Here is a 25650-nt window from a genome sequence, read left to right on the forward strand (position 1 = left end):
CCCACTGGGATGTCATCAAAAGTCTGGTTCTCGGCTTGGCATTTTTGAGAGGTGATGGACTTTTAAGTGGGGCCTAGCATTGGGTCTTCAGGTCACTGTGTTTCCTTGAAAGAAATTGTGGGACCCCCAGTTCTTGCCTGATGGTCTTCAGCCACTTCCGGGCTATAATGTACTGCCTTGCCATAAGCTCCAAAGCAATAGGGCCAATCCATCACAGATGAAAACATCCCAAATGACCTCTTTAGTAAATGTGCTGCAGTGACAAAGAGTTAATGCAAGCATAATTCTAAAAGCAACTCATAGTAGTGGATACTAGAATGACAACTGAGGACACTGGGTTTGATGCTTCATATCCTCCAAACATCCTATCTCAGGTGAGCTTGCCCTCATATTCATGCCTTATAGGACCGTGGTTTTCAATCTTCCTAATTCTGTGACCCTTTATCACAGTTTTTCATTTTGTGGTGACCCCCAACTGTAAAAATACTCTCATCACTACTTCAGAACTGTAATTTTGCTACATTTATGAATCATAATATAAATATCTGTGTTCTCCTATGGTCTTAGTAACCCCTTGAAAAGGCCAGCTGACTCCCTAAAGGGATTTTAACCCACAAGTTAAGAACTGTTGTAGGGGACCCATTAAATATTCAGAGGTCTCTTTGGTACCTGTGGAGAAAAGCAGGAGTGTTGAGAGACTAAATGTCTTCAAGAGGCCTGGGAGTGAGATCAGGAAGCTGGAGAAGGTGTGACTTTGAAGCCTCAGCAGCAGCAAGTTCTAAGGGTACAGGTGTCAAAAGAGATCACTCATCCACAGCAGAGGAGTGGACTCAGCAAGGGACAGGGCCAGCTTTGGTGAACTGTGGTGCTGCGGGGACTCAGCAGAGTCCAAGTGCTTCCTTGAAAGAAGGGAGAGGAAACTGTACTTTGCACAAGGTGATCATGTTGACCCAGGCTTGGAATAGTAACTGAACACAGGGGGATAAGGCAGCAGTGGCAGCTGTGCGTTACTGGACTGAGTGTTGAAGAAGAAACTCTAATGCACTTTCTGGTTTGAACATCTGAGTCAGTATGCATTTACCACCGTGTGCTACTGTGAACTTGTCTCATTAGATACACAAGGCAGCTGGAGGGAAAGTGTAGGAGAAAAAAAAACATAGGTCATGTGACCATTCACAGGTCATGTGACCATAAGTTCTGAAACGCTCGCCATTTTGTAATTGGCATCTCACTGTTCTCAAATATTAAACATTGAGATAGCCCTGATTATCTGTGAGTAGTCTCCATTCAGTCTTCGATAGCAGTATCTTTTTTCATTTCAGTGTATTAATTAGGCCGAGGAAGAAAGTTTGACCCTTATTCTCAAGTTCTTATTTCCAGGCCCAAGATCCTGAGATATTGCCAAGTGGTACAATCAACACCCCATGGGTGGGAAAAAAGATGAGGCTCCTGATGCTGTAGTAGGAGGGGCCAATGACCTAGGATGCCAAGACACAGGAAAAGGGAAAGGAGGCTAGGGAGAGAGCTAATTAGCATAGTTAGGGAGGGTATTGAAAAACTAAGTGTTTACCCATTAGCCACACAACTGTCAGGATCTCAAGATGTTAATTAGCTATGTGTCTGTTAATATTCAGTGTGCCAAAAGGAGGGTCCTGGACAATTAAGAGCTGGGAAACACGGGGTTAAACAGAGTAGAATAATATCTAATGTTATACACTGTTAATAGATTTTGTTATAGATCCACAAGGCAAATAACATAGCATTTTCCAAAATCATTTGATCATTGAACCCTCCGATATATTGACTGTGGTTTAGAATATGCAAACCACAAATATCGCCATGAGGTCCAGGCAGTATGGAACTCTCAGCTTCCACAAGTGTAGATGTAATACCCAGAAACCCAGAAATGCTGAAGACTACAGACACTGGGAACTGTTAGGTCTCAGAAACCCAGTCAAATGGTTGAAGTGCCTACTAACAACATATTAAGGGGGAATACTGACCAACTCTCCCAGCATGCCTAAGTACCTGTGGCTCCTCCCAACTCTCCCAGCATCACCCAATACCCATGGCTTCTCTTAGCCCTCTGGCTTTGTATCTGTGGCTCCTCCCAGCACTTCTTGACCTGTCTTCCACTCGAAATTTCTCACTCTTAGGGTCTGGGCTTCTGCTTTTCTTCCCTCACCCTGGTCCCTGTGCGATTCAGCCATTTTGTTAAGGGCTCCTTTTTTGCTCTCCTCATCCAGTTTAGCATGCCGCCATTTTCAGACAGACTCTTCCCTCTGCCGGCTTTCAAATTCCTTATATACACAATAAAAAAAAATCTCCACAGTTTAGGAGTAGTTATGTTCTTCTCCTTTTATTTTATTCTATTTTTTTTTCATTCAGGAACATAATTTAGGACAGATGATTGACCATTATAGGAAAAATCAAAGCACAGGAGGATCTTCACATTGGCCAAGTGGATTAAGATTCAGAACCTAACACTCTGTCTTTAGTAGTTTGTTACTTCTTCAGTGGAAAGACTGGTCTTAATTCAGCTAATTAATCACTAAGCTAATTAGTGCATTAAAATCTGCTTTTCTCTCGTTTGTTAGTGGGAAAAAATAGAATCCATTTATAGAACATTGTTGTGCCTGTTTTAATTAGGAGGCAAGGTGACTTGGCAGTAATAAGATCTGATGTTGCAATTTCTCAGCTTTGACTTTTTACTATCAAACCTCAAATAGTCACTTTGAAATATGGTTTTCAGTTCCGAAGTTACAATCTTGTGGTCACTAACACCTTCTAGTAATGACAAGTTTTCACAGGCTGTGTTGAGTGTCACATATATAATTTTTTTCTGGAGTCTCCATCTTCTGAATTTATGAAACTCACTAATCCATTCCCTCTTAAAGGGCCATAAAACAGATACAATACTTCCTCTGAAGACACAGGGCCAGCAATGGAAGGAAGAAAGCAATTGCTTTCTGGGTTTTCCTTGCAAAGGACGTGACAGTTATGCAAAGAAGGGTTTTTAATATTCATCAAAGGCCTTGGAACTCTGAGTTCCATTCCATGATGTCTAGAAGATTTATGGAGCTGAAAGTTCTTGCTCAAGTTTTCTGGAAGCCTTTGTTCTGGGAAACCTAGGGAAAAGAAGATAGCAAAGCCCACACAACATCCTTTGGTTCTTAAAGTATGTGGGTGTCGATTGGTAGAGAAATCACCTATGCTGGGTGGGAGGGCTGCTAACCTGTTAAATGACTACACCACTCCTTCCAAGTTTTTGTTTGTTTTAAATGAGACTGTCTAGAAAGGCAGATGAAGTCTCTAGGTCACTATCACTATTTTTAGGTTGAGGAATAAATTTTGTTCATCAAAAAATTGCTAAATTTCTATTACTATGTATTAATTATACAAAGTAACAGATGTCTTGTGATATTCCCGTGTATGTGTGTGTGTGTGTGTGTGTGTGTGTGTGCAATGTGCTTAGATCTCCCAGAATTCTCTGTATCATGTTCCTGTCCCTTTCCCTTTCCAAACCTGAGTCCCCTCCCATCCTTTTACTTCTGTGTTCTTTTCTTTTCTCTTCCTACATTGCATACATGACAGAAAACATGTGATCCTTGTCTTTGTGAGACTAACATATTTCACTTAACAAAGGCTTTCACCAGAAGCATTTTTCTCTACTATAGTTTTGAACATATGATATGACCTCAACCTGGATATCCTCAAATATATACTCCCATCTGTGTAAATAACAATGATAGTCTTTCCGAGTGAGGATGAATTCTTTGCTTGTAGGAGACTCTGTTTTGGGATTGAGCTGTGGTGTCATCAGTTGGTGGACCAAGCCTTTTCTGCTTTACTGATTGTACTTACTGGCTTCATGATTACTTGTTCAGGAAGCACATGGCATTGGCTGAAATGCCTGTCAGTAAACTTCCTGTTTGGTGACATTTCCTTTTTTTCTCCAAGACCAACTGAAGCTAAAAAGTACTAAACAACTTCCAAGCCACCTGTTGGCAGCAAGAACGTTTGACAATGGCATGCAAATAGCATTTCACTGAAAAAGGATTTCTGAAGAGATCCAGTCAAGTTTAATGGGTATGCTTACATGCTAGATTTGTCCCAGACACAGGAAAGGGAGGCTGATGAGGCTACAGATTATGGAGACTACAGGGACACCTGGGGACTTGATGTCCCAGACCCTACAGTTCTTGTATTCTAACAGACAGGATAGGACTCAGCCTGAAGAATAGCAGGTGCTTCACACAAAGCTATAGAAGAGCAAACGCTCATCACTGGCAGTGGGGCAGGAGGCAGGAACTGTACGGAGGAAGTTTGTGGAGGGCCAAACATAGAAAATGGGGAACAGGCTATTCATGAGTGGAAAGGATCTGCCACTTGCTGCTTTGGAAAGAAATGCCACAGAACACCTTGTCAACTCAGTCATTCATACAAGATTGACAGGAAGGATTGCAATCGCTGAGTTCCCAAGGGAAAATACTCACGGGCCTGTTCAACATGGATGAAGGGATGCCAAACAGCCCAGAAGCCTCTGCTAGTCCCAGTGTGTAGAGTTACGGTTTACTTGCCAAGCAGCTTTTCTCAGGGAAGGGAAACCAAGGGCAGAGAAGGGTTATGAGGAGCAAGAAAAGGGCCCTAAGAACAAAGAATAGACCCCTGGGTGAGGAAAAAATGTACTGGGGACAGGGAAGAGATCCATGGATAAGGGAAGGTATCCCAGGGTGCAGAGAAAGGATCCCAGAAGCAGGGAAGATGTCTTGACATCGAGGAAGGGGTCCAGGAGCAGGGAAGGAGATCTAGGAGCAAGGGAGGGTTTTAGCAGTAGGGAAGAGCCCTGGGGAACAGGGAACAGGTCCTAGGAATAGAGAATGGGTCCTAAAATTGGGAGGAGGCCCTAGGAATGGGGGGAAGGGTCCCGGAATGAGGGAGGACAGGAGTTCTAGGAGAAAAAAAGGGGGTCCCAACAACAGGAAAGAAGGTCCAGGAACAGGGAAAGAGTCTCAGGGGATAATGGAGGAATCCCAGGGCAGGTGGGGGTCTTGAGACTCTTCTATAGGCTGTCATCTGTCCATCTTGTAATACATGAGAAATAGTGAGACTCTGCCTTTTACTACTATGGACAAGACAGTATTTGTTAATCATATTTGAAAATTAAACCTGGAAGGACACAAAATTACTGTGTCCACCCTTAAACAGGAGATCTTAAAGTCCTTTGGTGAAAAGATAAGCTTCATTGTAAAGAATTTCATCCAGTCCTGGATACCATTACCTCATTCCTTCACCATATAGCCCCTCTTGGTTTTGAGGAAGCATACCTAAATCCTGTGTTTTCTAAAGGCCCTAGATGTATACACAGCAAGCAGAGTGTCACTTGAAGAAGTGGTCCTGAGAAATCCAACTTCCACTGAAGCATATGTGATCAGTCTCTTTTGGTCTCCAGAGAATGACTTTTGTGTGGAACAGTTAACACACACACACACACACACACACCAGTGAACTCACCAGGAGAACTGGTTCCTCATGGCTCTGTGCACAGTCCTCACCTCCCTCTTCCTCCTCTTTCTCTTCTCCTCACCCCCAAGCCCTACCCCCACATCCACACAGTCCACACAGCAGGGGTCACTGTGTACCAGCAGAGGAGAAACCCAGAGTAGCATCACTAGGCAGGGTTCCTCTGGTCCTGGCCCTGTCTCTGAGGGGATGTATGAAGCTTAACTACATTGTTAATCCTTCTTCCTCTTCCTTACAGAGAAAGAACAGCAAAAGAAATTTGGTAGAGATTAGGCAAAGGTGAGGTTAGCTGGGAGGACTTTGTAGCCAAAAGGTGCCAGTAGACCATAATGGTGCACTAAAGACTCCTTCTCCTCAGCTGTACCTCAATATACTCTGACCTCTGACCTCTGAGACATAAATATGACCCTGTCACGTCACTGTGACATGCTCCTTTCAGGCACCAATCCCTTGGCTGAGGGTCTTAGGTCTCATAGTCATGCAGAGTGTAACTGAGAGGGCCCCCAGGGCCACCCCTACCAGGGATCTTGGCCCTGAATTCATGAGTCATAGTTCCTGAGGCAGGGGAATGCCCAGGGAGTAAGCTGCATTTCTCCAAAGACTCTGCTGTGTTCATTTTTATTTGTGTTTCCTGAGACTTCATTTTTAAAACATCTTTCTGTCTAAACAAAAGCTCCAAGCCCCCAACCAAATCACAAAAGTACCTCTCTAGTCTAACCATCTGGGCATGAGAGTAGAAGTTTCCAAGAACTCGTGGGCCAGCGTGTGTGGGCTACCTGGTCACTCAGAGTAGAGGAAGATGAGCTAATGTCCCTGGGACAACACAAAGTCAGAGCTGGCTCACAGCTAAGACATGGATGCAGTCTTCTGGACCCCTCCTTGGGCTTGCCACCCCTGCCAACCCATGTTTTCACACTGCCCACATGAGGACTACAGCCCTGGTTTTCATCCTTGAGCCAAGAGGACCTCAGAAGTCTCTACCAGAAAGCAATGCATAATGCCAGCAAGCATTTCCAGAGAACAGTGTGGAAATGCTCGAAGCCCTCACAAGACGGAAGCAAGAGGCTCTGCCCGAACTCAGCTGCTGAAGCCCCAGTGAAATGAGTTCTAATGGGCAAGGTAAATTATTTCTCTTCTACTAAAGCACATTTTTTCCTCATTTTTTGACATGCTCAGTAGAATAAAAAGAGGGGAATTGGAGGGCCAAGACCCAGGGAGATACAGAGATATGCTTACGTTAATGGAGGCTCATTTTGGTGAAGTACTCAGAGGTCCCATGGGCCCTGGGAATTAAACGCTGTCACTCAGGTCCGAAAGCAGAGTTGTCCGGTTTGCAGACACTTGTCATAATTAAGCTAATGGCTCTGAAAATGTGCCTTGATATTAAATCTGTCTCCACTGAGGAGCAGGGCTGATTAAAACCGCAGCTTGACAGTTAATGATGAACCTCTGCTTGCTGAGCGCTGGGACTGCATTGGCCAGTTTGGACTAGCCCCCTACCCCTTCTGGCTGGCAGCTGGCAGCAGGCAGCATGAACCCCTTGACTACCCACCCTTGTCTTCTCTTCCGAGTAGCAGGCTTTTCATCTCTAGACACACCTCACAGGCTCCATTCTTCCATTGAGAGGACAGAGCTCTCTGCTTGAAGGATGCTTTTGACTCAGCACCTAGCCAGAAGCATGGCAGTTCTACATGCTGTTGGAAGAGGAGGGGCAGAGAGGCAGAGAGGCAGAGAGGCAGAGAGGCAGAGAGGCAGAGAGGCAGAGGAGAGGCAGAGAGGCAGAGAGGCAGAGAGGCAGAGAGGCAGAGAGGCAGAGAGGCAGAGAGGCAGAGAGGCAGAGAGGCAGAGAGGCAGAGAGGCAGAGAGGCAGAGAGGCAGAGAGGCAGAGAGGCAGAGAGGCAGAGAGAGAGACAGAGAGACAGAGAGACAGAGAGACAGAGAGACAGAGAGACAGAGAGGCAGAGAGAGGCAGAGAGAGGCAGAGAGAGGCAGAGAGAGGCAGAGAGAGGCAGAGAGAGGCAGAGAGAGGCAGAGAGAGGCAGAGAGAGGCAGAGAGAGGCAGAGAGAGGCAGAGAGAGGCAGAGAGAGGCAGAGAGAGGCAGAGAGAGGCAGAGAGAGGCAGAGAGAGGCAGAGAGAGGCAGAGAGAGGCAGAGAGAGGCAGAGAGAGGCAGAGAGAGGCAGAGAGAGGCAGAGAGAGGCAGAGAGAGGCAGAGAGAGGCAGAGAGAGGCAGAGAGAGGCAGAGAGAGGCAGAGAGAGGCAGAGAGAGGCAGAGAGGCAGAGGCAGAGGCAGAGGCAGAGGCAGAGGCAGAGGCAGAGGCAGAGGCAGAGGCAGAGGCAGAGGCAGAGGCAGAGGCAGAGGCAGAGGCAGAGGCAGAGGCAGAGGCAGAGGCAGAGGCAGAGGCAGAGGTAGAGGCAGAGGCAGAGGCAGAGGCAGAGGCTGTAGCCAGCCTTTTAGGGTCTTGTCTGAAAGATGGAATGTCAAGGCGAGTGGCCATGCTCAGCCTGACCTTGGTGTCAGAAAAATTCAAGTTTAAGACACTCATCTGTCTGTCTGTTTCCTGAATCTGACTTTGGGGCCAATGTTGGGGCAGCACCAGGGCAACTTGAGATAGTCAGAGGGAAGTCGCTCATTCTGAGCTGACTAGAAGGCTATAGATGCTTGAACTGCTCTTGCTGGAGAGAGACTCAGTGCTTCTTGAGGGGAAGGAAAAGACTGCAGATCTAGCCCTCCTGCTCTGGGACTCAGTTCCCCTTAAAAGTGAGGAACCAAGAAGTTACTCTGAAGGACTCCTGTGCAGTCAGTAGTTCAGAATTTTAGCCTATAAACCATGATATCTTTTCATTGCATCTGGTCCCACTTTATATTATTAACCAGCCCCAAGGACGTTGGTTTACATCTTTGGTCCTTTCAACACAGAAGGTGAATCCTTAGAAGAGCTGGCTGGTCTCCTCCGTTTGGCACCCAGGACCTTCACAAGCAAATAGAAATCAGAGTATAAAATGTACAGAGTGTATCAGGGAGATTCTGTCTCCCTGTCCTCTCCAGTGTGACACCTGAGTCCTTTTAGAAGATATCAGACACTGTACCCTATCCTTAGCTCTCCTAAATTTCCATTAAGGCCTGTGTTTACCTTCTAATGCCCTTCTTTTTCAAGCTAAGGGATTCCTTGCCCAGGGCAGTGTAAATACTTGGGATCCACCTAGGTGAAAGAGAAGGCTTCATGTGCTTTGTTGATCACTGTTAAAGAGAGGGGCACCCTTGCAAAGCAGCTGTAGCTGTGACATTGCCTCACAGGCTTGTTACTGCACCCCCTCATTGTTTAAGCATTGTACGTCAGTCTCCATTGATGGCTTGGTTGGTGCTTTGATTGACTGGTCTGTACTGTGTCACTCTTCTCAGAGCACTCTCAAAGGCTTCCTGTGATCCCAACACCAAACCTTGCCAGTATTTCTCCAGTTTGGAAATGTGTCAAATGGCTTTAGTCCTGAGACTAGTGAGTACCAGAGCTGGAAATACTGTTTACTCTGGTTGCTGCTCCTGCCCATGAAGAGGACCGCCTGGTCACCAAAGTGCAACAAGGACTTTGAGCTTGTATCAGGTTTCAACTTCTTCTTCTTTTTTTTTTTTTTGTATGTATTTTCTTGTTGGGCTGAAGTGAATTTCCATTTTCCTCCATCTGTTTGGAGCATGGAAGGGTTGTTCAGTGCTATGCTTTCTCCTTTATGTTTTTAATTGCTGTTTCCTAGTCTTATAAAAATGCTGGGTTGCAGGTCTACCATGGCACACCTATTAATCTCAGCTAGTCCAGAGGCAGAGGCAAGATAATCATAAGTTCAAGGCCAGACCCTGTTTCCAATTTTAAAAGCTTTAAAATGTTTGCCTAGTGAATACAAGGCCTCAAGCTTAACCCACAGTACTTTACAAAGACATGAGCAATGGAAGGGACCTCTTGAACCGTCTTTAAGGGAGACAGGGAGAAAGAAAGACTGGAAAAGGCTGGCAAAGGACATAAGAGCCCAGGAGGGAAAGATACAGAGCAGCAGTGAGATACGGAAAGAAACTAGGAACCAGGACTGAAAAGAGACTGGTGGCACAAAGGCAGACATGACAGGAGTCTAGCTTGCTTGTCTGCTAGCTCCCACAATACCCCAAGGTCAGACTCCCTCCAGGCACAACCCTTCCCACCCTCCAAGCGGTTGTCACATGTTAGAACACCATTAGGAAAGTGACACCCAGTTCAAAGAGTCCCCTGTCCAGTGACCCAGCTGACACTCCTGTCTGACCCATCAGGGTCCCGAGTGACAGCTGCTCCCTTTCTGGGATGAGTGAGGCCTGTAATTGTGCTGAGTGGCACTGCCTCCAATGCCCGGGCAGCTTCACCGAGCCACTCACTATCATTAGCTTTCTTACACGGTTCTGAAGCCTTCCGCTGCCACAACAGTAATTACCAAGAGATTAGGCAGGCATTAAGCACTCCTTAATTTGACACATTGCAATGATCTCCATTCAGCCTTTCTGCTCGAATAACTCTCAACAAATATTTCAGAGGCTACCAAAATAAACAGAAGCGCTGTGTTTGCACAGCTGAGTCTCTCCCGCTTCTCTGAATGCCATCAACTCCAGGTAGGGGTAAGATGTGGCCCTGCTAGGAGATGGGCAGGCAGGGTAGGGTGCAGAGGGAGGAGAAGGGAAAGTGATGTCTAAGGCAGCCTGAAAATGCAAGTCCACACAATGGGAAGAAATCAGCACAGTGTTAACATATGGCGTGCTCTGACTGATGATGATTTAATTGGACCCAGTTTTTTTTTTTTTTTTTTTTTTTAAAGCAGGTAGTTACCTAAGAACCTAGTAAAAAGATAATCAGTATTTTTATAAAAGTTGCCACATTAGAAAAAAAAAATAATTACAGTGAAAGGAGTTGTGTTGCTGCTGCCGGATTTTTTTTTCAGTAGGTTGTAACCTTAAATATTATTTATTAAGTTGCGATGGAAAAATCACTGTTAATATGCAACAAATCCCAGTGGGAGCCGTCATAGGGAAGATAGGCTCACTTGGTAATTATAACACATTGGAAGTTCAGTATTCCCTTTTATGTGTTGTTTTACACACACACACACACACACTCTTGACTACTTAAATTGTAGGTAGTTGGACATAGATGGCACTGTATCCCAGAATTCTCTACACTCCTTTTAAGTAAGATGAGAGAGAGATAAAATGAGTTCCCATAAAAATTAGTGTTAAATTTCCCAAGAAAAGAATTGTATGGAAAGATATGTTTACTTTGGCTTATTTCAAAGCTTTCACTTCATTGTTGCGGGGTCTCATTGCTGTGGGCTTGTGGTGCTATCCATCACAGAGGGATGTTCAAAAGCCAGAAGCAGGGAACAGAATTTAACTGGGCATCTCACAGATTTCCACAGCATCCCTCTCATCCTCTTTCATGTAATGGTTGCCTTCCTATGTTCCGTTGGCCATCATGGCAGAGAACAGGTATTTCTAGAGCTGTAACTTAGAATTCCCAGAGTGCATTCTTCCCTTCTGGGGAGACATCACTTTCAACTACTATGTTGGTTTGTTTTTTGGTGGTGGTGTTTTTTTTTTTTTTTTTTTTTTTTCAACTTTACACAAACTAAAATTACCTGGGAAGAAGGAACTCAGTTGAAGAATTGGCTTCATCATGTTGTTCTGTGGACATTCGGCATTTTCCTGACTGATGAACTGAGGAGACCCCAGCCAACTGTGGGCAGCACCACCCGTAAAAAGATAGTTCTAAGTTATAGAAGAAGGCAGGCTGAGCAAGCCATGGGGAGCAAGTCAGTGCAGAACACCCCTCCAGGTAATCTGCTTCAGTCTAAGCCCCCAGGTTTTTGCCTTGGCTTAAATGACAGATTATAACCTGTAAGGCATGTTAACCCCTTCCTCCCCAAGTTTCTGCTGGTCAGTGTGTCTTGTCACAGCAATAAAAAAGAAAAATTTCGTATTATTTCTTACAATAATTGCCTTTCCGAATGAACCAAAGGTTGTAGTTTACGGCTGAAATGAGTCATGTTGACTTCCACCCATAATTCTTCTCCTGTGCTTTCTCAGCCAGGGATGCTGGTTATTGAACATTTAACTTACTGTAGTGTAAACAGTAATACCATAGATTAGGGAGCATCAAACGATACCCATGGACCAAACCAGGCTCACACCCGTTCTTTGATATTAAGTCTTATTGGAACACAAATATAGTCAGAAATTTGCATACTTTCTATACCACATTTACGCAATGTGGAGGTTTTAATAAGAATGTCCTCCATTGCCTGTGTATTTTGATATTTGGATTCCCTGGGTGAACTGTTTAAGAAGGATTAGGAGGTGTGGCCTTGTTAGAGGAGAGGTATGATGTCACTAGGGGTGAGCCCAGTCCATCCATTTCCCCATCTGCCCCACCTGCTGCTTATGGCTCTCGGCTACTGTTCCAACAGTATACCTGCCTGCTTTCCACCATGCGGTCATGGACTCACACTCTGAAACTGTAAGCAAGCCCCCAATTAAATGCCTTTTTAAAAATAAGTTGACTTGGTCACAGTGTTTCTGCATCACAATAGAACAGTGACCAAGGCACACAGCAATGACAGAGTATAATAGTTGCAACAAAGAACATTTGCTCCCCCCACCCCAAAGATCAAGATCATTAATGCTCAGTTTTTTGTACAAACTATGTAGAGAGTCGATGACTTTAGACCGAGACACAGATGGGAAATTCATTGGATTTCAAGCAACAAGAAGACAAACTGTTTACTGAGTATATTTGATGACAAATTCAATATCCAAAGCAACTATGACAAGCTGGAATAGAGGACTAAGTTGATCAAAGGAGAAGTAAAGGCACAAACAAAACCTCATGGTGGGGTCCTATCTGTCAATGTCTCAAAAGCAGAACCAGGTGAAGAAGAGAGGCAGAGAGGATGGTCCTCAACAGTGCATCGTAGAATGACTTTCGTGTAACAGATGCATCATAGCGGCAGTAGATGAGGCTTCCCCAAAGTAAAGTTTAGTCTCCAGCTAGAACAAGTGACAAACTTGCCTTCTGTGCTCACAGATATCAGTCCACACCAGAAGTATTGATTCCTATAACACAGCAGTAACAAAGTCATTACAAATTTCCAGGGGTGACAGCGACATAATTCAGTTTCACTGTGGCTTTTTATTTTACATATTTTCACATTGAAATATGAAGGGCAGACTATGATTTGCACTGAGGAAGTTTCAATGCCAGGCAGTGAGTATATGGTGCAACCAGTAGTCAAACCTACACCACCCAGCTCTGGCGCCCTCCCTCCCCACTCCAAGGTAGCATTTTGAATTGTCTTTGGAATACAAGAGTTTCTCCGGGGATGAAATACTAACCCGAAAAAGGAAAGTTAAAATATTTCTTTGCAAATCTTTTTTGAAAAGTGTAAGGCGTTCAGTGTGGGGGAAGATGAGTTGTCTTTTGTTGCGGCCCTCTCCACTCCACACTTGGCGGCCACTGTTTCCTGGCCCAAGCTGCCGCTCTGGTCTGCGGGTCAGGGTCTAGTGAGAGAGAGAGAGAGAGAGGAAGAAGGGGGAGAGACGCAAAGAATGGAGACAAGACAGAGGTTCTGATCAAGTCTCTGATCAAGTCTCATTTATTGAAGGGAAATCTGGGGTATTTATAGGCTTTTGCCACGTGCCTTGTAGGCACGTGGATACCAAGTGCCTTACAGGTGTGGATATGACGTAAGCCTTACAGGCGTCTATAGCGTGGATAGCACGTGCACCGTGTGCCTTGCAGGCTTGGATACCCTGTGCACCTTACAGGCATGCATGGCTTGGATAGCACGTGGACAGCATATGAACTGCATGCCTTGCAGGCGTGGCTACCACGTGTGCCTTGCAGCTGGGGGCAGTAAACAGCAAAACAAAATAAGTGGGATATCAGAGTGTGCTTCAGCTGTTGTAGGCTGTTGCAAAACAAGTCTCACGTCAGGGTATATGGCTCAAGATGGCTGCAAAGCTGATAGCCGCTTTCTGCTAAAAGTCGGCTCCCAACAGTCTTTTAGCTGAGAATCACTGCAGAGGTTTGTTATCAGGTTCCTCTCTAACTTAACCTACACCTGCCTCCCCACCCCCCCAGTTCCTCACACTTGGCTGCACACAACCATTGTGAGTGCAACTGGTCAGTACAGCAAGGTGGGCCAGCTGTTTAAAGGCCATGTCTAATTGTCTGGATGCTACACCAAACGTGTTCCTTTCTCCCACCAGTCAGAGCCCTTGCTAGTGCAAAGCTTCTCAGAACCCCACACACCTTTCCATCCCGAGGCTGCACTGTTCTACTGAAAGACAGTCCTGGAAAAGAAGGTCCTTGAACCCTTCTATCTTCAATACAGAAGAATCATTGGCTCACACAGGGAAAGGTTTCATGGAATCCAGTGTTCACTTTTTATATCCTACTGGCCAGTTCATAAGTACTAGGAACCCAGGAAAATAGACAGCAGGTCCCAGAAAAGAGGGGACTATGGGTGTGGCCAAGCACCTTTCAGCCTACAGTCAGAGCTTCAGAACAACCGGGGGGGCCACTAGCCACTGCCTGCCCTCAGTTCCTGAGTCAGCTGTGGGGACCTCAGAGATAAGATGCCAGTGAGATTTCTATGTTCAACAGGGGTGAATCGAATACTCAGGAGTTAGCACAAGCTTTGTGAGGATGAGAGAGAACAGGAAATGTTTTAGGGCAGATCCCAGCTAAGAAGTAGAAATGCGTGCTGCAGAAAAGCGAAGAAAACTTATTTAGAAAGGAACATGGGGAAGAGATGCGCAAGGCTCTGGTGAGTTGGAATGCTCCGGAACACACAGCTGTTTTGATGAGATTGAACAGGGACTTGTGGGACCTGAGGCAGGACATGGGCTAGACCAGCACTCAGGTGACATCCATTGTTACAACTGTGTAGTCAGAAGGTAAGATGAGAGGCTGACCAGAGGCGAAACAGGATAGTTAGTTACGGCACCAGGTGAAGGAAGGTCACCTTCTCCACAGCTTTCTTACTGACTCGAGTTTCTTGTGGTCCATGGCACCCTTCAGTTACCGTTGCTTTAGCTGACAATAAGTTCATTGAAGTGGTTAAGCCCAGGTTTGTTCGCTTTGAATGTGGTCCCACCATAGCTCATTCATAATTTGCTTCTCTGGGGCCCTCACCTGGGAATAATTTACCCTAAAAAAATCTGCTTCTCAGCTACTTTTGTTCATTATTTCTGGTCCCAGTCACTGCTTCTCAATTGCTCCAGTGGGGCTCATGAAAGCCTCTTATTACTGTGTCCAAAGACAGACATATTGGCAGCACCTTTCAGCATCCCCTGGGTAGCCAGAATTCTCTTTGGTCCTTCCCTCCTTAGAGGCTGCAGACACCTGGAGTTTTCCTACCCTCTGCAGACTTCCAGGGTGCAAGTGTCCATCAAAGAGGCTTATATACTTGGCAATGAGAAGCTGAATCCAACCCTAAATTCTCTCTGTCCTGGCCCCATTTTTCTTTTGTCATGCAGCCTATGCAATGACGTGGCCTGACACAGTGCTCAGTCTCTTATAGACCTCTTCCCTCAGCACCTTTAATTGTCAACTTTAATTGTCTAGGTGGCCTAGAGTCACCTGAGAATGGAGTCTCAATTGAGAGGTTGCCCAGATAAGATTGGCCTGTGGGGAATTGTTTGGTATGTTAATTTATGTCATCCAGTCCACTATGGGCTAGTGATCCTGGGTAGCTAGCTAAGCATGAACCAGTGAGCCAGCCAGCAAGCAGTATACATCTGAGGTGTTCATGGTGCTTGAGCTTCTGCCCCAACTTCCTTCAATGTTGGATGCTAACCTAGAAATTGAAATAAACCCTTTGTTCTCTGAGTTGCTTTTTATCAGAGTGTTTTATTGTAGCAACAGAATGAAAATGAATAGCCTCCAAACTATACTCTTGCTTCATGCCTCATATAAGACTTGGCACACCTCCCATGACTTAGAGACCTTGAATCAGCTCATTAGGGCTCTACTGTGCTTTTGTTTTTGACTATTGTACTACATTGGATGGCGTAGAAGGTTTTTACTTCTAGGAGCTACCCCTAACTTCCTCTTTGTTACAGTTTGAATAAAAATAGCAGGACTCTTGATCTTCAGCTGGTGAACCTTTGGGAAGCTTCTGGAAACTTTAGTTGGGGAGGGGTTGGCTGAAAGAAGCAAATCACCAGGGATGGGTCCATGAGAATGTATCAACCCCTGTCTCTTTCTGGTTTACCCTCAGCTTCTTGTTCATGAGGTGAGAAACTCCTCTTCCAGTTACTCCCACTGCCATGGTGGTTTGCTGAAGAGCATGAAGACAGGTTACCCTGGACCAATGCCTCTGAGACAGTGAACTAAATCAAGGCTTTTACTCTAATCGCTAGGCATTCTACCATAGAGACAAGGGAAATAACTATCACACCTCTGCATGCTTTACCTCCTAACATGCTCAAGCAGGTGGGGTGAAAGGACCACACTCACCTTCTCCTGTGTCCAGGGAAGTACCAGACAGAGAAGGAGAAGCAAGGCCTGGCCACAGCACTGTGAGTAATGGGTGGGTAATGGCAGCACCTCCTCGGGAGGTGGAGATTCTGAGATTCTCAGCATTTTCTCTGTTGGGAGCTGGAAAACTGAGACACGAAAGGGGCAAACCACAGGAAAGCATCACTTGCTGAGAACTGGGTGGGGCAGGGCAATATGGCTCTTTGGAGGTGATTTCTATTGTTCATGGAGATAATCTGGGGAGGGAGATCAGTACAGACTCACTGAAGAAGACCAAGCAGTACCTCAGAAACGTAAAGGAAGGGAAGCTGCCACACCCCACCTCTGAGCCTTGCCAAGGACTGAGCTTCCTCCAGCTCAGGTGTTCCCATTGGTAAGACAGAGCAGAGGAGGTACACAGCACCTCTTCCTTGAGGAGCTGTCAGCAGGATAAGGAAAGAAGAATGCTAAATGCCATGCTCTGTCTTCAGTGGAAGAATGGGGCTACAGGAAATCGATCCAGGAACTAGTAGACACCATAGGCAGACAGGTTTCAGCCCGAGGAAAGGAGACCTTTTCAACTACTGCTGCTACCAAAAGATGCAATGGGGGGGGGGGGATGTATTTCTTAACTGTTGGAGTCCATGTCTATGATGGTCACCGAAGAAATACAAACTAGGCACATTTCCAGGCAGTGGGTGCAAGAATTCCTGCATGGCAGGGCAGATGAAATCTGAAATCTCTTCCTGCTTGAAGCTCCTGTAACTCTGGATTTTACCCTGGCTGAATGAAAGCGTAGGAGCCAGAACCCTCTTATACATATAATTACCACCCTATAATGCCTGGAACCTGAGGCCCTGACTAACCAACAGCTAAAATACCATAGACTAAGCACTATTGTCTAGTTTTGTGCTTCACCCTTGCTTGCCTGCATTTCTATGCATTGGTTTTTTTTTTTTTTTTTTTTTTTTTTTTTTTTTTTGTAGGGAGCAAAAAGGAAGCAGATCGCTTGAGGTTTATTTTGCCAAGCTCTGCAAGCAGAAAGTTTTTTGTATGAGCAAGCCCCTGAAAAGCCAGGAGAGCCTGTGCCCTTAAATAGTAATGAGATCTATCGCTCCCCTTTAACAAATGCATCTTCTCTGAGTGCTAAGTAAACCATCTCCATTTGCAGTGTCAATATCAGCACAGGCCTTCCCCTGCCTCTCAAGCAGCCCAAACAGATTGCAATTGGCTGCCAGTCCCGGGTCCTGTGCTCAGTGAGAGCTGTCAATGGGCATGTCAATAAGATACCGGGACTATTGATCAGCATAGGCATTTAGGGGTCATGGGTCGATGAGAACTCATGCCAAGAGATGTAGAAAATGATAGCTTTCAGATAAAGGCAGCAAAGTGAGCTTCCCAGAGGAGAAATAATATAGCTCAATTTCCCTTGTCCCGCTGCCTGTCAATTTCCCTTGGTTTTCTGGGAGAGGGGAGGAGTGGGCAGGGAGAGACAGGAGGAAGGGAGGGAGGTGGGGGATGCCAGCAACTCAAGTGTTTGACTGAAAACACTTCAAGAAATGAAAAATCAACAGTCACCATGAAACCATGCATCATCCGCCATACCACTGTCTGCATCAGAAGAAGGCATGAGAGCCGGGCAAGCGGGACTTTTCAGAGAGAATGGTGCAGAAGAGAAGAATGAAGATAATGGTGCAGAAATGGCTTTTGATGGAGCCACAAAACCCAGTTCAATAGTTGTCGTCTGCTCCCAGCTCTGGGATGTTTAGTTAGATGGGATAGATCCTTTTTCCCAGTGATAGTCTTTTGCTACCTCAAGATGACCTGAGGAAAGGGACAGGCTGGTGCCCTTAGCAGCAGTGTGAGCTGTTCATCATTAAAACAAAACCCAGGAGATGGATGAGTTCTGGTTACCCTGCTTCCTCACTACAAATTCACTCCTGTAACTCTGTAACCATTGAATGTGACTGCATTCGGTGATGGGGCCTCCAGAAAAAGTGATTGACTTAAAGGCAGGCCATGAGGCTAGGGCCTGATTCACACATAATTGGTACACTTAAAGAAATATCTGGACACACAGATCCCTAAGAGGCATGTGCACAGAGCGAGGGAGGCCGTGCGTTAGCCAAGGAGTGGTCCCAGGAGAATCAAAGATGCTGAAGCCTTGGCCTTGGCTCTGGAATCTTAGAAATACAAACCCCAAATAAACCTCTGTTGTGCGACTCACCTGATTATAGGATTTTGTCATGGTACCCAAAGGAAATGAATGCAGTGTGTTGAAGGTAACATCTGTATAGGTATGGGGGGTGGCAAATGGGATGGTAATTATTTTTGGCTATTCCATGACCCAGAATTTTGAATATTTTCATCCTATAAAAATTGTCTATCATTTTCAACCATGGAATGATTTAATGTGAATTAAATGACTCTGATAACTGAATTGTATAGAAATGTCCACACAAATACGGGCTTGTGAACGAGCACAATTTTAAGACCAGTTTTTGGCCTCCCACCCCCATCCTAGGTTTAAGAGACAATTCTAGTCACAGAAAAAACAAAGTCAATAGTCACAACTGAAGTCAGTAATAGTCAATAAAATGGCAAAAAGTCAGTTTCAAGTTTATAACTGGAAAACCCGATATCAAACCTCTGTGACTTCTTCCTGGACATGACCACCCACAAAGGTAACTGGCACACTGGGCCCTGCTTTTGTGCATCTCTTCCTTTCTTAGGGGACTCTGTGGTGACCTCATATATTACTTTGGGAATTGTCTCACTCTCTTGATTCAGATTTACATTCCAGCTTGCCCCCCGCCCCAGACAATGAGATTTATCTCAAATCCTGTCAGTCAGCCCTTGTACTTTAATTAAACTCTGAATGTTCCTTAAAGTGGTAATTCAGCATCTGTGTCTAAAAGTTTTGGGTGATGTCACAGGGATGACTTAGGGGGTGACACATTTCAACAGGGTAGAGCTGTGTCATACTTCATCCTTAGTGATCTAACCTCACCATGTGTCAATCTGTTCACTTATTTTGAATGTTGGAGATCCATGTTTCACTGTGCATGATTCTCAAAATGTCATTAAAATGACAAGAAACACAACAACGACAACCACCACCACCTCAGCAAATCCTGAAAGAAAACTGGAGGAGACATTGAGCTAATAAGGAATATCAATAAAGTTCTGGAAGCAGGAAAACAGTTAAGTGACAAATGAGCTGGCAGACAAGAGAAAGCTGAACTCTTCGCATGAAACCCCAAAGCTCAGGAATCAGAAACACCGTGGAGCACGGGTATAGGGCGAATGTAAAAGAAAGAAGACTGATCAAATCTTTAAAACCAGGGGTCACAGATGCCCTCTTTTTCCAGGCTGCCTGGTGGCCCCTTCTTTGCTGCCATTGGGGCCAGAAGGGTCACCCGACAATGTGTTTCTTGAAGTGTCACTCTGGGATGAACGGCACCTATCTCATCAGAGATTTGGGCGGAAATACAAATCCTTAGGCCCCACTACAGACAACCAAATCAGAAACTTTGGGATGGGATCAGCAACTCGGGTGTCAACCAGGCCGCTCTTTGATTCCTTTGCAGGCTCACATCTGATAGCAGTCTGATAGCAGGCTCTGAAAACACGGAGAGCCAACTGTGGAAGAGAGGTGATGGGCAGCCCTGAATGGAGAGTGTTGTATCAGCTCCCCAAATCAGTAGCAATCCTTTCTGCTTTTAGGGTTTCATCTGAGTTGGTCTCTAGTTTTCCCTTCTGAGGATAGCCATAAACCAAGAGCTCTAAGAGACTGAGATCAGTTTCGCACATTTGCACATGCACACGCGCATGCGCAATAAACATCTTGTAGGCACCAGAAACTCAGTAGCTCTCACTGTTTCATTAAAAACACTGGAAACCATGGACGGCTGTGAAAGATGGCTCCTCTCTCTCAGGAAGTATATCCACACAAATTAGGACACTGCCAAAGTGCTGTTGGCATGAGGAGTTAAAAAAATAGGTAGGTGTGGACTGAGTGTGTCTGGAACTATGAGAACAAACTAAGGACTTTAATACGTGAAACAATTTACAAGGGACTTTTCTGAAAAATTGAGGAGTTGTGAGACTTAATTAAAAAAAATTTTTTTTTCAGAAAGGATAAGCTGGGAAATTATATTTTCAAAGCCAAGAGAAAGGTTAAGAGAAGTGGCCAGTAATGGGAATATATATATATATATATATATATATATATATATATATATATATATATATATGTGTGTGTGTGTGTGTGTGTGTGTGTGTGTGTGTGTACACATATATTAATAATGTAGGGAGAAAGTCTGAAGTGACAATGAAGACATGAACCAAGTTTAAAATCATGTCAAATGTTGCCTGGATTTGAAGCGATACAAACCTACATCCGCAGACGGAGGGAGTGTAAACTGGTGCAACTATTGTGGAAAACGCATTGGCACTAGATAGACCAATGTACAGTGTGTGCATGAGTTGCATCTTAGCCGTGGCCTTTTGTCCTGTACTATATGAAAGTCAGCCACACACATCAGAAGGTAATGGCAGCATTATCCTTCATCGGGAAGGCCTGGGAAACCCAAATTAATGCATGTCAGCAGTTCAATGGGGAAACAAATCATGGGATAGTCACGTGTGGAGTGGACAGCAGTAGGAAAAGCCAAGTACAGATAGAATTTTAACATGAACAGCCTTCAAATGCATAGAATCCTAAGTGCTTATTTTAAAGAAATTATTATATTATTAGCCCATTTATATTAAGGTAAAGATTAAGCAAAACCAAATATGTCATCATGGATACACACATTAGATGGTTCAAAAATATGAAAAAACAAAGAATCCAAACATAATTTAAAATTGTGGTCATTTCTAGGAAGAAGGAGAATGGGGGGTATGTGTTGTGAAAAATCCTCTCGTGGTTCCTATGAGTTGTTGGCATTCTATTTTGTGCTCGTGGCAGGGAGTGTCTAGGGAAGGATTTTTATTATATTCAAACTACACATGTATGTTTTCCATAAGTTATACACAGGCATGCTGTATTTTCCAGTAAAAAAAAATCACAAATGATGATGAATTTCTGCTACAAAAAGTACTATGAGAGATATCAGATGGAACGCAATAGAGCACACAGAGAATCTCAGGCGAGATGTGATAAATCTTCCTGTAATAGGCAGAGCCTCGGATGTAAGTGGGCAAAACTCATCCATCAAAGGGATTTTTATTCCTTTTAGTTTAAACTTTCCAGTTTCAAGTTGGATTTTAGAACAGACCCAGAAATGTAGTGTCTGTCAAAATAGTACTTGGAACAACAACAAAACAAGGTTAAAATGTGAAATAATAATAATAACAATAATAATAATAATAACCCTTGATAGCATAAGCTAAGACAAAGCTGGTATCAGCTGGAGTACTGAAGTATATCAAACCTATGCACAGACAAAGTAAGGGATCAAAGCCAGTGTGTGGTGGTTTGAATATGCTTGACCCAGAGAGTAGCGCTATTAGGAGGTGTGGCCTTGTTGGAGTAGGTGTGGCCTTATTGGAAGAAGTGTGTTATTGTGGGGATGGGATTTGAGACTCTCCTCCTAGGCATGTGGGAGACAGTCTTCTCCTGTTTGCCTTCAGAATAAAATGTAGAACTCTCAGCTCCTCCAGGGCCGTGCCTGTCTGCACACTGCCACGCTTCCCACCATAATGATAATGGACTGAAGCTTCTAAGGATTGCGCAATGAATCCTAACTGGTCAAGGTGCTGAGACTAAGTGACTGAGCCTCAGCTTTAAATATGACATTTTTTCTTGTCTCTTATTCCCACCAAGGCTCAGTGAATATTCCAGAACAGGAGTCAGAAAAAAACGTAGGACCTGTAAGATGGGCAGGGGTACCGTGGAGTGCTGTCTTCTGCACATGACAGACTTATTGCAGGTATGAACTCACAGCATCTGTAGTTGCCTGCACAAGACCTGCCCAAGAAAAAGCCGCTCAACAGTCTAGCATGAATCAGGAGGAGCTTATCAAACCCCACCCTCAGCTGAGGAGATACTGGAAGATGAATAGTAATTTTTCTTTGGGAGGAGGCTGAGATTTCAATCTACAAGATGGTGGAAGTTTGCCAGGTTACGATGGGCAGTCTTTGGACTAAGCCAGTGCCCAGGATCTAGCAATGGGCCATGATTGTTAAGCAGAACTGGCTCATCAAGTGCCTAGAGTCTGCTGGAATTTGCCTGTGGTGGTTCCTGCTGACCATCTCACCCAAAGGCAGCTGGAGTACCCATGAGCCAAGGGACTTTTGGTGTTCTAAAAAAGGTGCTTTGTAGTACCTGCCAGGGAATGGCCAAATCTCCCGAGGAATTGATTCTACTGAGAGTCCTGATGAACAGCTGAGTGCCACCAAAGTCAGGGGGAGATGCACACTGGAAACAAGGAAAGCCCCTTCCTCCTGCATCCTTTCAGCATCCTCCACTGCCAAAGCTTTGCTCGTGTCTGCTGACAAGGTACACATAGTTCTGCATCTGTCACACGAAGGGGAGAGGAAGGTGGATCCAGAGGTGAGATTCACTAAAATTGAGCTGTCACAAACTGAAGGAAAATAATAAAAGAAACAGTGAAAATGAACAACCCCAAAGATCATGGCTTGAGAAGATTGAAAGATATAGAAGTTTTAGGCAAATTTAATCAAGATAGAAAAAGGGAGAAGACAAATAGAAAGGAACAGAGAACAATAAAGAGACTTTATAAATTTAAAATATCATTACAATTTTTAAAATATCCCAAAGAAGTTTCTCAGCAATTAGAACAAAGAGAGACAGACAGGCAGAGACAGGAGAGAGAGAAGGGGGGAGGGGGAGGGGAGGGGGAGAGGGAGAGAAGTTGGGGTTAGGGAAAGGGAGAGAGAAGTGGGGGTTAGGGAGATGGCTCAGTCAGGAAAGTACTTACCACGTAAGCATTAGTTTAGATCCCCAACACCAATATGAAAAGCCAGAGATGGTAGCATATGCTATCCCCAGAGCAAGGAAGGTGGAGAGAGAAGGATCCTTTGGTCTGGATGGCCACCTAGCACAGCTCAGTAGAAGAGCTCAAGGTTCAGTCTCAAAAGACACAGTAGAGAGGGATTGGAGAAGCCACACTGTTTAGACTTCTCCTCCTATATTCATGTGCACACACATGCATCCACACACACACACACAATGCACAAAGCAACACAAGTACACACACACACATACACACCCACCCCCACTAAACATAATAAAAGAAAGAAGGAGAAAGAGGAAGTGGCTGGAAAGGACTTAAGTGTGTCCATAGTTCCGTGTGAATTCCTGAAGTGGTGCTTCTCTTTTTCTTCCTAAATCAAGTATTTCATGACACATTGGTGCAGCTGCATACTGAGCTGGGCCCATCTTTGACATCACCAGAGAAGAGGCTGTGGATTCTCCCTGCTTCCACTCTCCATGCATCCTGAGACTCCCTCTTCCCTCTCTGGGTCTGGGTACCTTAGGAAGCTGCTTTCAGACCCAGATGTTTTTCTTCATTTATTCGTTCGTTGACGGTCTGTTTGCTTTTTGTCACTTAAATGTCTGGGGACTGATTGTTGTGTTGCACATTTAACATCACAGTTGCTGATGTGTCTTCCTGTTGTCATCTGCTTGCTGCCTCCTAACTTCCTGGGTAGCCTTTTTTGACGTAGGTAGGTACTTCTCTTTATACCTGCCATTCTAAAATTTAAGTTATCAGGTATAATTGGTGAGTCTCATACTCTAGAATTGTGTATGCTTCCAGCCTAATACTTTCTTTTACGGCGTATAATAATGACTTTCTTTCCATGGCTAAGATTTTCCCCTTTCTGAACTGCTCAGGGAAGGTGGAAATCCTGGAGAGAAGTAAAGCTTGAAGCTAGAGAGCATGGGAGCTGGAAGTACATGTCAAGGAAGGGCAGTCACAACACTGAAGGCTGGGGCCCATACCTATGAGCCATGATTTAGTCAGAGACACATCACTGTGGGAGAAGCCAGTACAATGCCAAAAAGTAGTTGGGAAGATGGGACATCCCAAATGACAAACAATCCCCTCCTAAAACAAAATGCATGAGGAAGTATTGATGAAGTCTTCTAATAGGAGGTTGTGCCAGACACTCCTGGTGGCTCAAGGGCATCTCCCACCCCTTCCACTGGTGATACTGGTCGCACTGCTGATAACTCACAAAGGGAGTCTCATTTCAAGGTGTTCTTCGGCTTGGGAGTGGATAGCCTGTAGGCTCACTGCAAGGGAAGTAAGCAGCTGTCCTCCTGTCTCCAGATGGAACGACTTTCTTGGTGTAAAGTTTGCTTCCTGTGTGATTCAGCTGGGGCTAGACTCCCCCTGTAACTGTTATGCACGTCTGTCTCTTTCCTCTGAGATTTCCTGCTTTCCTCCCTCCCTGAGAGACTTGAAAGAGTCCTCTGTCCCTTAACCACTTGCACAGAAGCCCCTGTCTCAGCCTCTGTGTGTGTGGTTATCCAACATGGGACAAAGGAGTGATCTGATGAAAGCTGTATGCTGAGGACAGGAACCCAAGGGTGGCATTTAGGGTCAGTGGAGCAAGGTGGCCTCTGGATAAGAGAAGCCAGGGCAAACAGAGAGGAGAAGAATCTAAGCCAGGGAGAACAAAGAACTTGCAACAAAGAAAGTTGTCCTCTCTAAATGAACTCTTTTCTCCTGTTATATAACAAACAGATGGACTAGAATCACAGTAAGTCTGGGTGGCTGGAAGAAGGCAGCTCCCCATATAGACCAGACATGAGGTAAGCAGAGAGAGATCACATCCGGAGAAGCATAGCCATTAAGATATCACACAATATCTGCCATCAGCGGGACACTAAACTTACAGAGACTTCACATGCAGCACTAATGCCTAGAATGTTCCATGAGACAGTTCAATGAGTATTCCCAGTTCTTTGTGCCTTCCCTTCCCCATGCGGCCTTGAGGTAGCTCCCAACAGAGTAGAAGGAAAGGCGCCTTCTTGTCCATGAACTTTGCCCTTGGCCTTGTTACTTCGGCTAATATAGTCCTTAGGAAAGTGTCATGTGCAGAGGCTTCCAGTGTGTGTCGGTAATTTGGCAAGCCTTGTGTGTTTTAATCATCCATTTCCAACGTTATATAGCCAGGAACCTACTGCTCAAGGAAAATGAGAACTAAACCCAACCCACAGCTGATAGCTCCACGAGGCCAATTCCCTCCGTGGGTAGCTATAAACGAGAAATAAGTACTTGCAATTATAAGTCACGTTAATTTGCAGAGATGTTTGTTATTCAGCATTACTGCAATAATAACTGACTAATACATTTAGGTAAACAGGTGCAATTAAGTTCCCCATAAGACAGGCAAAGCAATTGAAATACAGAGAGGCCAAACATTTGCCTGCCTTGTTCTCAGATCAAAAGAAAGGGTTAACCAAGTTCTTAGCTACCTATTAATGGAAAAGCTCTGAAAACGTTGACACATTCCACAGCTCAGAAGTCTAGCATTCAAATGAATAATTTTTAGGTGCTTAAAAAAAAGTAAGTACCAAGTTTGCTAATAACCTAAGAAATGCATGTTTTCATATATGCTGC

This window comes from Arvicanthis niloticus, chromosome 16, assembly GCF_011762505.2.
Source record: "Arvicanthis niloticus isolate mArvNil1 chromosome 16, mArvNil1.pat.X, whole genome shotgun sequence".
NCBI classification, from domain to species: Eukaryota; Metazoa; Chordata; class Mammalia; order Rodentia; family Muridae; genus Arvicanthis; species Arvicanthis niloticus.